The following is a 14,332-nucleotide window of genomic DNA, read 5'->3' on the forward strand; positions in this document are numbered from 1 at the left end:
GTGGGAAAAAAAAAAAGCACATTTTGGCAGTACATGTCATATAATGTATTTACAGTGAAAAATGTTATACGCTGTGTTTCAGAACCGTACAACGGCAAAGGAAGTCTTAATAGTATCAGAACAATAATAACAACAATACAGCCTTTCAATAAAATATTCTCCTCTTGGGACATCCGCATTTTTTTCCAGCCCTATTTATTTTTACTTTCACACAATAATTATTCCCATCGTGTTCTACACGATAACAGACTCGGGTTAAAATGCAACGGCTAAGCAAATCATCAACCTCTTTCGATGAAACTGCTCGCTGGAGAAGAGTTTTCAGGAATGTGTCATGAGGCTCGTAACTCAATTACAAGGGTTAAATGTCGCTGAGGAGCTATTTAAGTGTTGCTCTGATATTTCCTGCCTTGCATGCACTCCCAGCCTCCTGCCATTCTCCCGGCGAATGTATTATTCTATCAACAACAACAGCAGCAAATTACACTTGTACAGCGCCTTCCTTTTAACGACGGGACTTGAAGGAGAGGGGCTGAGGGGGACGGATTGCCGGATAGAGTTTCCAGAGTGTGGGGGCAGAGATGCTGAATGTCCGACCGCCAACGGTGGGGCGGGAGGCGTGGAGGAACCTGAAGCAGCCGGTGTCCGCCGAGCAGAAGGCATGGACAGGCTGATATAGGGTTAGGAGGTCACAGAGGTTTGGGTGGGGGGTGGGAGCAAGACCATGGAGGGCTTTCAAGATGAGAACGGGGGTTTGGAACTCGATTCTCTGAGGGACGAGGAGCCAGCGAAGCCGGGCAAGGGTAGGGATGATCCGCCAACATAAAGGGAATTTTCAAGGTCGCTAAGGAATGTCCCTTCTCTCCAGCAAGCAGTGTGTTTTTTTTTTAGCAACGGGGGGAATTTAATCTTAAAATTATTGCTGAACAGGTTCTAAAAGTCACAAAAGAGGTTTAGATGAAGAAAGTCTAGAACACCCCCTATCACGTTTCGCCCACAAAATACGGTCAATTCACTTTACAGTGCAGCCCGGGAAGCGCTTTGAGACGTCTCGAAGACGTGATAAGGCGCTGCATCAAATGCGAGGATTATTATTATTATATGTAAATAACGTATAGTTACACAATAGTTCAAGATAGGACAAAATATGGAAGTCAACACCTGTCCATAACTGTAATCAAACTCAGGAGTTTTGTTATATTCTCTCAAGTGCTGCAGATCATGAACTTGTTTTGTTCCCACCATTAAATGTTTCTGTGGTGCATTCCCTGCACTGACTCATTATTTCTAAAATGGTAGTTTCGGAGTGAAGCCCCAGTTTAAATGAAAGCAAATCGTGTCCTTCACGGTTTGTTTTTCTCTTTTGTCATCTCCTGGTAAAAGTAGAGAGACCTTATTTTACACCATTGCTCTCTCTACAATCCATCATCCTGAAAAAAATAAGATAACATTTGACTTCTCAAGAACAGTATGGTGTGTCCTTTGTGTTCCGTTCAGTTACTTTAGCTGACTAGCTCATAACAAACCCTGTGCTGTTGTGTGGCTGTCCTATATTTAATAATAATAATAAAATAATCCTTACTTTTCACGCCAGGATATCCCAAAGTGCTTCACAGGATGTACTGTGAAGTGGCGTTACTGGGTATTTGTAGATGAACGTGAAAGCCCAATTGCGCACAGCAATGTCCCACAAACAGCCGAGCCACAAATGACCAATTTATATTTATTTTGGGGAACTGTTGGCCCCGACACCAGGAGAAACTGATCCACCTGATGAACAGGCAGCGGGGCTGTGACTTAATGTCTCAACAGCAACAAAAAAAAAAGTTGGGAAGATCGCTGAGCAGGGAGTTGGCATTGTCAAGCCTGGATGTTGCGGAAGTATGGATGAGGGTCTCATTTCGCCCCCAAAATACAGTCTACACATACGGTCACAACACTTAGCAGCGAAACCTTATTGTCCATACTGAAATGCATTTTCCAATCCACAGCCTCAGTTTCCTTCCAAATCTGGCTGCGTTGTTCCTCGCAATTTGTGCTCCTTCCCAATGTTACATCGAAACAAAACAGGGCTGCTATTTTGTAGGTCACATTCACAACCCTCTTAATCCAGCATTTTGGACCATTGAGACATGCCTCCCTCCCACCCCCCCCCCACCACCTCTCAAAGAAAGAGGGAGAAAAAATTGGGCCACAGCACAAAACATAACATAACTTACCAGAAACTCCCCCACGGCTCCCCAAAAAAGCATTTATTACTGTAAATCACATAGCTCTGAGTGAGACAGTCAGACACCCCACCGCTTTAGAAAAGATGACTCTTTCCACGCTGACAATTTTACAGTCCCACTGGAACCTGCGAAATTATAATGGATATAACCTTCCAAAAGTCCAGCTGCCAACAGTAGCGAGAGCAATTCACTTTGGCATTGCCTGGAGGGATATTCCTGAGTGGTGGCATTGTTGGTGCTGTGAAATAGAAGTGAGCACTGGCCCAGATGGACTAAAGGATTAAACGTTGGTCTCATGACTCATTTAGGCCTCTTGAGTACGTTGGCTATTCCTTGCATAAAATATTCAAAATTGTCCTCCCACTATAAAATCCGCCCTGCTCCTATCAGTAGTCAGTTCTTGTGCAATGTTTCTAAGGTTTACAAATTAAAGGCGAAGCTTCTCACTCTATATAATAACAATAATAATCTTCGCATTTGATACAGAGCCTTATCTTCTCCTTCGAGACGTCTCAAGGCGCTTCACAGAATATACTGCGAAGCGAATCTACTGCACATGTCTTGGGGGAAACTATGAATGTAAACAGGGTTGGGTCTCATCAGGGGCAAAAAAAAAATGAACCGTCTAAAGAGAAGTCATTATAATTGCCACCAACGTAAACTGAGCCTCAAACTGCAGGCCGCCAATAAAGTGTGCTCAAAATACAACCATCTTTGCATGTAATTTTGGCAGAGGCCACACTCATTTAGCCCTTTCGTCATCAGGCATTCAAAGTATAATAAGTGACAATTATAGAACATAGCTTATTTTGTAAGAATTTGAAGCACTGAAGAAGACCCTTTTGGCCACTTGATCTCATCTTTTCAGATGACCCGCCCTGACATTCTTCCCTTCACAGTATCAAGTTATTTTTTTAAATGAGTCCGGTGTCCTGGCCTCAATTACCCTTCTTGGCAAACTGGTCCAATCGCTGATTATCCTCCCAAGTCAAGAAATACTTCCGAGTATCCTGAAGCTGGAGGCACTCGGTACTGTGCGGTGACCCTCGAAGACTGCGCTGTTTGACTATAAAGTGGCTAAATTGGTAGCAGTCTCTCTAGATCAACATTAGCGATCGCGTATTCAGCTCTGCACGAGACTCTGGAACTTTGCCTCAATCCCCCCCACACACCCACAGCCACCCTCCTCCTTGTCCGACTTCCGATCTTACCTGAAGACCTTTTTTTTTTAAACCGTGTCTGCATTCATCTCCACTCTCCCTCTCCCTCTCTGGCTCGGCATCAAGCTCCACCACTGTAACGCTCTGAGACACTATCCCGTGTGAAGAGTGCAATATAAATGCAAGGTGTTGTAGCAGGGGAACCCTATTTGTGCCATGAATCAAGTGTTACTTGAACATACTGCTCTCATGGGGAGCCTCGGTTGGTTGTTACTGATGAGATTGGAGGAACTCATTGTTAAATAAAATAAATGCATTATCAAATACCACTGTATAGTTATTAATAATAATAATAATGCGGTCACTCAATCCAGGATTGTGGGACGCTGCTGTGTGCAATTGACTGCCGCGTTTCGCCCACAAAATACACAGTCACTACACTTTACACTATATCCTGTGAAGCGCTTTGAGACGTCTCAAAGATGTGATAAGGCACTATATCAATGCAAGGATTATTATTATTATCATAGATAATCAATATCAATATGTTTAATGTAGAAAGGTTACTGCAGTCATCGGGAAGCTCCCTGAATAAAACTTACCTAAATTGTGCCTTCAGTGAGACGACGTACAGCACCATATTGCTTCATGTTTTGTTTGGGCAAAATGTGCTTCCAGCATCCTAACAACCAGGGCTGAGCTGGTTAATCATTTACATCACACTTGCCAGCAACAGTTTTACTGACTGCATCAATTTACTAAATGTATTCCCCGCCCGCCCACCGAAACAATTGACTAAATCTCCTCCTCCTCATCCCATACATTTGGGAGGGGGGAGCCATCAGAATTGTGAATAATGGGCTACTCAAGCTCAAACGAGGGCAAAACATTCACAGAGCATTTGATTCACCGCCCAAATTCCTCTGCTCCCGATAAATAACGTAATGAAAAAGAATCCTCGTTTTGTTTGGATACCGACTGTGGAACTGCACCTATTTAGCAGAACAGAAAGGAGAGAATATTCTATTTTAATAATAATGATAATAAGCCTTGCATTTGATATAGCACCTCATCACGTCTTTGAGCCGTCTCAAAGCGCTTCACAGAATATACTGTAAAAGTGAAATGACTGTATATTTTGTGGGCGAAACAGTTTTAATGCTAAACCTAGCAGTGTTTTATTAAGAATAAATCATAAACGTACGGAATAAAAGGAGAAATTTACACAACAGTTGTTGCAATAGCACATTGAACACTGCGGACAGACTGGGGTTTGATGGATGAATGACCAGAAGGAGAGCTTCAGCAGCCTGGTGAGAACTGGAACATTTTATTATTCTATCAAGGTCACCAGAGGAGACTAAGTGGCATTAAATGATATTGATGTGTCGCTTACGCAACCACTTCCATACAGCAGCCTGCAAAATACATGTCAACAGTCACTTGCCATGCACCTTCCTTATATGACTTTACAGGCGAGAAAGACATGAAGGACAAAGATCGGATGAGAACATTCTGACCGACTGGCAGGGGGTTTGACTGAGCGTTGGCTAAATAGATGTGAAAATTCTTCGTTCAGGTTTTATAAGTGTTTTTGTTAACTCTTATTCCAGATGCTTTACTTTAACAAGTGAAAATGTAACTAGAATATAATAGTTTCAGATATGCCGAGGGAGCAGAACAAGACAGTATTTTTTGAAACGTCTTTGAGACGTCCCAAAGCGCTTCACAGAATACACTGCGAAATAAATTGACTGTATATTTTGTGGGCAAAACGCAGCAGCCAATTGCGCACCGCAGCGTCCCACAAGCAGTCGTGGATTGAGTGACCAAATTATTATTATTATTTTTAAGGGATTATTCCCCCCGGAAAAGCAATCCGCCAATCGACTAACAACCGGGTTCCTACTTACTGCCGGGTAAACAGAGGTGTGTGGAGTAAGGAAACTCGCCTGAGGTTTTGCCCTGCCCGGGGAATCGAACCCGGGTCCTCTCGCTCGCGAGAGGTTAGTGCTCTAACCACTGAGCTACAAGAACTCTATTTGCAGTTTGTAATTTTAAGTGTTCCAAAGACTGCCGGATACTGTCAGCACTGACTGAAAGGGAAACCACTGCATTCTGTGCTCGCTCCCGGGTATCCCAGAACATCGGGTATTTTATATACGATAACACACGACAGAACACTTCTATCCAACAGAAAAATGTAATTCAACGTGATCACCAGACACTGATGACATTTGTTTTGAAGCGTTCCCGGTGAAGTACACACAAGCCACTCCTCGGGTTAATACATTCTACTAATCCAGATTTATGGGTTTAAAGATTCTCCGTGGCCTAGTTAAGACGCTGACATGTTGCAGTGCTCTGGGAATTCAGTCCCGCAGGCAGTTAGAACACATGACTTTGCTCCCTTCACTGCAACAACTACGAGCTTTTGGCAATTACTGCTCTCTGCATAAAAAGCCATTGTGAACTCTTCCTGGAAATTTTAATGGGACAATTGTCCAGAAAGCTACCCACGTACTACTGGAAATGCAGCACTTTTTGCAGCGCTGTAGTTACCCCACAGATCGAGTTAAAACGCCGGATTTGACAAGATTATTTGTTTTTAAAAAAAATACTAATTCATAAAGACGTTTCCGAAAATTATTTGGAACGATGCTTTTTTGTTTAGTGGAACGACTCTGCGAACAGACCATATTTGATTTTGTTCACACAAAGCCCGTGGGAAGCTTGACGTCTTAGTGGTTTAAGTCCAATACCACGTACCAGGAAAACTTAGCACCAAGTGCTTAATTGGGGTTCTCGTGACTAAAACCAATTGACTAAATGTCGCTAGTTTACAGATTACCAGGGTTACAAATATTCCCCACCCACCCACCCACCAATTGACTAGATCCCCTCCTCATCCCATACAATAGCAACAACTTGCATTTATATAGCGTTCTTCACGCAGGGCAGAGTCCCAGAGCACTTGCATTTTTTAATTTAAGGGGGAGGGGGCATCAGAACTGTGAATAGTGGGGCTTTGGCAAACAGGGAGGGAACCAGCCATGAAGCTGATTCTCTCTCTCTCTCTCTCTCTCTCCCTGCAGCCACCTCAGCAGTTTACCACAAATTCACCCCATTGCTTCTTCCCAGACATCACAAGTAAACGCAGGCCCGGAGGAACAAATGGGCCTATAGGAACTTCGACTCCACCGCATTCCTGGGAGCTCACAATCTTGACGGAGAACTGTTTGGACTTGTTGCCTTGCACACCATAGGCTTAAACTGCGTTGGGACCTTTCCGTCCTTCAAGAGAGATGAGGAGGCTCAGTGTTGAACCATTAGATAGTTGTGTTCCGATTGCTTTTTTCTTTGCAGAAATGAAAACCCTTAAACCGATCCTGCAGGAAATTCGGAAACAATAAATGTCTCATCTATATTGAATGATTAACATTCCATCCAAATCACTTTGGGATAATATGGATTACGTGAGGTTCTGGGACATTGGCCCCGTCAGGCTGAGGGATTCTATGGAAATGGCTCGAGTTATACCTTCTTACAAAAGAGAAGTGGAATTGGCCTCAACTGATCCCAGTGATCCTACAATAAGGGCATCATTCATCAGCCAGACTTCAGTACTTCAGTATTACCCCATCATTTCTTCCAGGGAGAAAATACATCGGCTGACATTTAACAGAACGCCGAATCGGCTCAACAACAACTTGCACGTATATATAGCGCCCTCCACGCAGGGCGGTGTCTCGGAAACAGTGGCGGAGCCTGACTCCGAGCCGGGAGAGAGGTGGCCATAAGCACGCTCAAAGAGGAAAATTTTCACCGAGTGAAAGGCGCTACACAAATGCAATTTGTTGTTGTTGTTGCAGATCATCTGAGTCAAAATTTACCTCTTTGAATTCACCTATGGCCACCTTACCGCCTCCCTTACTACTCCTCCTCTAACCTCTCCGCTGCTCTGCGTCTAATCCTGTTTTGGAAAATTCTCCGAAACGACATCCTCTGTAAAGGGCACTACACAAACGCAAGTTATTTTTGCCGGTTGCCAACTTGAAATCACTCAATATATTGCAACAGGAATTTGTATTCAAAATATTTCAGTATAAAGAGGTCAGACACAAGGAACGAGAACTTGAGAAGAACGGCAGAAGTCTACGGTCTTAAAATGAACCCAAGGTTATAAGATTATGTGTGCTTTTTAAGCCTCAGGAGTCACACTGTTCCTCGCTCGCTGGGATTTTAATTATAAATGAAGTTTCTGCTGATTAAACACTCAATCCACTCCCAGTTGTGTGACAATCTCACAGGTGGCAGGTGTGTGAACTGTCATAGCCTAAGGCACAATGCAAAGGGATAGCGGTGGGAATTTTACTCTATATCTCGCTGATCTGCACCTGATCTGGAAATGACTGATGTTGGCACTCGGCAACAAAGATGTTCCAACACTGAAATCCTCAGAACACAAACATTCACCCCCCAAAAAATGCAAGTATAAATCAGCCTCACATCACCAGTAAAAACATTAACGATATCTATCCATATATTAAGCTTTGCCTTTTTTTAACATAGTGGATCATCATGTTGTTGAATTGTCTCCAAGAACAGCACTCATTGGAGAATATCGAATGAAAGGATTATTATTCACAGCGCTATCTGCAAACATGGATGTACTCTTTGTTTTATCCTATATTATGGTAATTTATATATACCCATAAAGCTAGATTAGGACTTTTGACCGTTTTCAACCAATTTTCGCAGTGATACAATTTCTTTTGGTGGAAGTCCTAATCCACAAGAACACAATTTTTCCTGAATATATTCCGGGTTTCTGGCAACGCACACCCGGAGATTGCAATTCCAGTCAGGCACATGTCCGAAGTTCCCTCAAGGTTACTAGGGATACGATTTAGTATGCAAGAATATCTCGTCCTTAGCAGCCTGGCAAGCAGGCGAGGATCTGGATTTCTTGCCGGAAGCAAGAACACTCGTGCTGTTTGGGTAAGTGCAAGACAGAGATAGACAATGTCAAAGAGAATAGGGAGGAGAAAGGCGCACGGGACAGGGCATGGAGGAGGGCAGAGAGGATGGGGCAGAGGGAAAGAGAGGGGAGGGGGTCAGGCAGGAAGTGAGAGAAGGAAGCAGAGAGAGAGAGAGAGGGGGGGGATGGCAGACAGAGAGAGAGAGAGAGAGCGAGAGTTCAGAGAACAGGCAGGAAGAGAGAGATAAAGAGACAGACAGATGCAGACTTGTCTGTACTTCTGGCATCAAATCCACCTCTCTTTCGACCGTGAAAACTGGAGCAAAAGATGCATTCGACACCTCTGACCTGTGCCTCTCTGCTGTCTATGTTAAATAATCCTTTCTGTTATTCGGATTGTATTTCAGCAACTTTACAGGAACCAGAACAATTACAGTCTGGGCTGAAACCATTTGAAAACAGTAGCTAGGATTAGTCATTTACCTTTCACAGGGTCTAGAGTTCCGTTGAAGCATCAATGACTATCTTCACTCTTTACACTGTTCCCAGCAACAACAGTGGAACCAGCAAGTTAATACTAATAATCCTTGCGTTTGATACAACGCCTTATCGCGTCTTCGAGACGTCTCAAAGCGCTTCAAACAATATACTGTGAAGTGAATTGACCGTATGTTTTGTGGGCGAAACGCAGCAGCCAATTACGCACAGCAGCGTCCCCACAAACAGTCGTGGATCGTGGTAATGGTATACGGGATGTGCAGAAGGCGTCCCAGGAAATGCTAGAAATGCTTGCAGTAACCGATGCCAGCTTCCTGTAGACATTCCCGGTTCAGTCAACTCAGCGAGGACGGTAATTGGCAACCTGACAAGCCAGATGTACTGACCAGCAGCTGCTCGCTCGACAACATAACTCATTGTAACACAGTGCAAACCACCGCTTTATAACCGACTGTACAGACCAGTAAGTCTGATCGCTTAAGAACCTCCAGTCTTGCACTGGATCCAACAAACAATACAATACATATTCTTTGTGACAAGGTAGAAAACCTTCCTTGTGAAGCAAAACTGATTTGCAAGCTACTAAACCTAATAATAATCCTCGCATTTGATACAGCGCCTTATCACGTCTTTGAGACGTCTCAAAGCGCTTCACAGAATATACTGTAAAGTGAATTGACTGTGTATATTAAGCTTTTAAAATGCAGGAGGCCATTCTAACCATGGTCAGTGTAATGTCAGGGCTGCTCTTCCAATGAAGCTATGAATCCTTATCTCAATTCCCTGCTCTCTCCTGATTTCTAATAATAATAATAATAATAATAATAATAATAATAATCCTTGCATTTGATATAGCGCTTTTCACGTCAGGAGGACGTCCCAAAGCGCTTCACAGAACACACTGTAAAGTGAATTGACTGTATATTTGTGGGCGAACGCGGCAGCCAATTGCGCACAGCAATGTCCCACAAACAGTCGTAGATTGAAAATGACCAATTTATTATTGTTTTTGGATTTGGAGGGATTATTATTAGGCGTGTGGAGTAAGGAAACTTGCCCAAGGTTTCGCCCTGTCTGGAATTGAACTCAGGTCTCTCGCTTGCAAAGCGAGTGCTCTAACCACTGAGCTACAGGACTCCGCCTCCCAGAACTCCTATTTACCTCTCAAGTTCTTAGAAAAAGCCATAGAGTGAATGATCAATTTTATTTAGGGGGATTGTTAGCCAAGACACTGGGAAAGGTAGGAGTGAAACCAGCTAAAATTGCATAGTTTGCCTTGGAAAGCACTTGTCATGCAAACTTTCCTGTTGCTTTTCTAGCTAAGATCACCTTACCCGGTTGGGCTTTGGCTTGCGGGGTTGAATGGGAAGAATCCCTGTCCTAAGCGATTGGTCTGTCCTTCCGAGTCCTGACGATGAGCCGGGCTCGGGTGGGCTGCCATCAGCAGCCTGGAGTACTGCAGACCCGCTCGGCTCAGGAACTGGACTCCCAAGACCGCCACAGAGAGTGAACTCAATCCTGACGTTCTGTTCCAAAGATGTCACCACGGAGCCAGTTCAGCTCCACCGAGACACTCCAAGAAAATACCCCCCAAAAAATTCTGGCAAACATTATTCAGGATGCCCTTCAGTCAACAGGTAAACTATAAAAAGCTGCTTCATAAACCATTCCTTGTGACATGGCAGCTGTGAGTCGCTTGGCACACACAGACACTTCTTGTGCAGAAATATCAAGTTACGTCTAAATAACAAAAAAAAATCAGAAAGACGATAACAAACAGTATGACGATGAAAATATTCACAAACAGAACTTTTTCCTTGTTACTAAGACTTTGTTAGTTATCTGACCAAAGCCATGCAACCACTGTATTCGACAAGAAGATGAGTTTCAGCTTCGTACTTGGCTATTATTATTATTATTATTATTATTATTATTGATATTCAATCTGAAATCACATCCTCATACAGACATGATTTTGCTTTGACTTTCTGTGAAATGCATTGTCACAAATACATTCATAAAATAAGATCCATTGCACTCTGCATAATTTGCCCAGAGTCTGACAACGACAACATATAATAAATTACCCTCGTAACCTATTTTTCCTTCTTTGATCCGGCAAGCGGGTTGAGAGTTCTCGCACCACCCACCGGCCATTAACATTTTGCGACAATAATGCAAACAGCGGGAAGCCATTCCATTACGTGCCACAATTTCCCGGGTTAATGGAACGGCTTCTAATAGAGAGGCAGTGCTGACTTAATGGTTTCAGACTGCTCTCGGTGTAGGTTGGGTTAACAGCTGAGGGACGCTGGCATTTCTGCTTACCAGGCAAGCTTGAAGCCTTTCATCAGTGCAGACAGTATCGGGCGCCCATAGCCTCTTCTCCCCACTCTTTCGGATGAGCACTCCACAGCATGTTAGCGCAGTCTTAGGAGATATTCGCAGATGTGCATGGAGTCTTCTTGTGGTCTATGTTGTGAGGAGGAGACAGATAGGTGTTCTCACTTCTCTCTCTCTCTCTCGCCACTTCACTACTGCTGATACTTCTCTGCACACGGAAACACACGCGCACTGCACTCAGCCTGCAGCTCCACATTCTGCTACCGACATCGCACACTGAGCACGTCTGTTGTAGTTCGACTGAAGCAGGCTGGTCATCACAAACAGAGAGAGAGAGGAAAAAAACTTCCCTTGCTGAGAATGTCCTCAAAGAAGTAAAGGATTAGAAGGACCTTATCGAGACATCTGAACCACACGTCACTGCAAATCGCTAGTGGCAGCTGTGAGCGTAATCTCTTAATCAGGACCGAATCACTGTGTTGGGAGGGGGATCAGTACTGATCCCTGGAGCCCGGCTGCTATCACTTGTCGTCGGATTTTAACTCTCAAACTCCCAAACGCAGGAACTTATAAATAGAAATGTCGTATCCACGTGACGACGCGAAACACAAAATACTACATTATTAGGACTATAGAAGTAGACCATTCGGCCCATCGAGCCTGTACAACTGTCTTCCAGGATTGTGGTCGATCCCCTATCAATTCCACCTCCTCGCCCTCTCTCCACATCCCCTGATATCCCGTCTATCAAGGATTTATCTCGTTGCTTTTTAAATTCTTCAATGGACTCTGCTCTGCTTGCACTTCCCTCTGGGGGAGTGAATTCCACGCTCCGCTACGTGGAATAAATACTTCCTTGCTTCCCCTTTTAAACGGGGGTTTAGCCTCAAGTTTAAGCCTATGGCCTCCAGCTCTCAATTCTCTCGCCAGGGAAAACCTTTGCTCACTATTCACTGTCAAAACCCTTTATAATTGTATACCCCACCCACCGATCAGACCACCCCTCAACCTCCTGAACTCGAGAGAATATAATCTAAGTATTTTCACCCTTTCATCATAATTGAGGGCCCTCGACCCCAGGAATTGTTCTGGTAAATCAACGCTACACACTCTCTGACGGCCAATATACTCTCGTCTACTTATCGGTTACATCTTCAAAGAATTCAATAAGGTTGGTCAAGCATGATCTCCCTTTCATAAATCCATGCTGGCTGTTCTTAATTATATTCTCCTGCTCCAGTTATTAGTGTGGCCTTAGTTTCTCTCCTTATTCTTTGCAGTTTCTAGCTTTCCCAGTACTTGGACCTCACAGTCTAAGCCGAGACTCCTGTGCAGTGCAGTGCTGGGGGGGGGGGGTGGGGGGGAGTGCTGCACTGTCAGAGATGCCGTCCTTCAGATGAGATGTTAACCCGAGGTCTCCCATCTGCCTGTTCGGGACACTCAAGATCCCACGGCTTGATTCGGAAAGAGAAAGGAGTTTGTCCTGGCCGATAATCCGTTTTCAAACAGAGTGGAATTCTCTGCCACCGTTCGTAGTTGGGATGTCAACCGTGTGCACATTCAAAACAGACTGGACATGTGGTTAAGAGAGAATAAAGGTGAGGGATATGGGGGACCGGTGGGATATGGGACTAGGGGTGGGATCTCGGACAAGTAATCGGGCCATGTAGGCCAGTGGTGTATTTTCTAACCGTCACCTTTGACCCACCCATGATGTAAAACCCCAGGGCAGTGAACTTCACTGATACAGAAATCTCGGTTCCCTTTGTGATAAATACCTTAAACACTATTTTCCTGAACATGTTCGAAAACGCAAACAATAATTAGCTTCCTAACGGCTCGTATGGTAAAGCATAATGACCAGTGTTAGTATTATTTCAATGTGTGTGTGTGTGTGTGCGTGTGTGTGCGTGCGTGTGTGATCTTAGCTGAGGCAGCCGGGGAGGAAATGCGCTCATGCTCCTGTTATACACACCACGTGTTTTGTTCTGAATTTCCCATCGCTAAGTACAGCGCACTGGAGCCAGCTCAGCTCCAAGGAGACTCAATTTACTTTCCCCCCAGGAGAATACTTGCTGGTTGGTCATTTCACATCTGACAAGCACATGTTGGAGCCCTCGTTAGGTGAATAGCAAGGTACCAGGAACCTGATTAGCAGCATAGAACAACTTAAGATGTGTAAGAGCCCACGCTGCTGCGTGTAATTGGCTGCCGTGTTTAGCCCACAAAATATACAGTATTTACAGCATATATTCTACAAAGCGCTTTGAGACGTCTCCAAGACGTGACAGGGCACGACATCAAATGCAAGGATTATTATTCACTATTATCCTCCTGCCAATGTTCCGGGCGCTTATCCTTAGCAACGAGCATTAATTACTCTCTGGGTAAAGACAAACATCTCGAAGGGGTCTCTCATGCAGTACTTTATCACCCCATTTTGAAGCCTACATACGCTACGTGACATGAGTTTTCACGCTCAGATTGTGCTGTCAGCTCCCCAGAAACGTACATGAGGTTGGTCAGAAAAGATCTACCTTTTCCGAACCCATTTTACCTGTCATTTATTAGGTTAATTGGCATTGAAAAATGATTCCATGATTTTTCCAATATTGAGGTCAGGCTAAATGGGTCTGAAATTATCAGATTATGCTGTCGCTTTTCTTGAATATGGAAACATCTGCTTGATTCCAATTTGTTGAAATCTCATCAGTGTTGATAAACTCCTTCATAACGTCTGTCAGTTCCACACAAACCTTGTGCCTCGTCCCCCGCTACAGGTAAGAAAAAAAGCCAGAACCTATTTTATTGCAAGGCCACACACACACACACACAATGAAAATGATTTTATAATCATGATCCTTTCATTTCATACTGCACTTAAAGTGTCAAAACATCTCAAAATGTTTCACAGGTAATTGCCATCAAACTATCTGTGGGCAAACACAGCTGCCAATTTGTACACAACAAGGTCCCACAAACAGCCACGAAATCCGTTACCAATTTAGCTGGAACATTGTTGGTCAGGATGCAGGGAACAATTTCCTTCTCTTTGTGAAGGTGTAATAGGATCAACCGAGGCTAATGGATTCAAACGAGTCTAGGTAATTGATCACTGA

The 14,332-nt window shown here is 44.0% G+C and overlaps 1 protein-coding gene across 2 annotated transcripts in view; it reads right to left on the bottom strand.

Annotated features, from left to right (window-relative positions):
- The window catches only part of gramd1ba (GRAM domain containing 1Ba), an 81,803-nt gene that overhangs the window by 50,218 nt on the left and 17,253 nt on the right, over nt 1-14,332 (bottom strand). The window lies entirely within an intron of this gene.

This window comes from Callorhinchus milii, unplaced genomic scaffold, assembly GCF_018977255.1.
Source record: "Callorhinchus milii isolate IMCB2004 unplaced genomic scaffold, IMCB_Cmil_1.0 Scaffold25, whole genome shotgun sequence".
Taxonomy (NCBI): Eukaryota; Metazoa; Chordata; class Chondrichthyes; order Chimaeriformes; family Callorhinchidae; genus Callorhinchus; species Callorhinchus milii.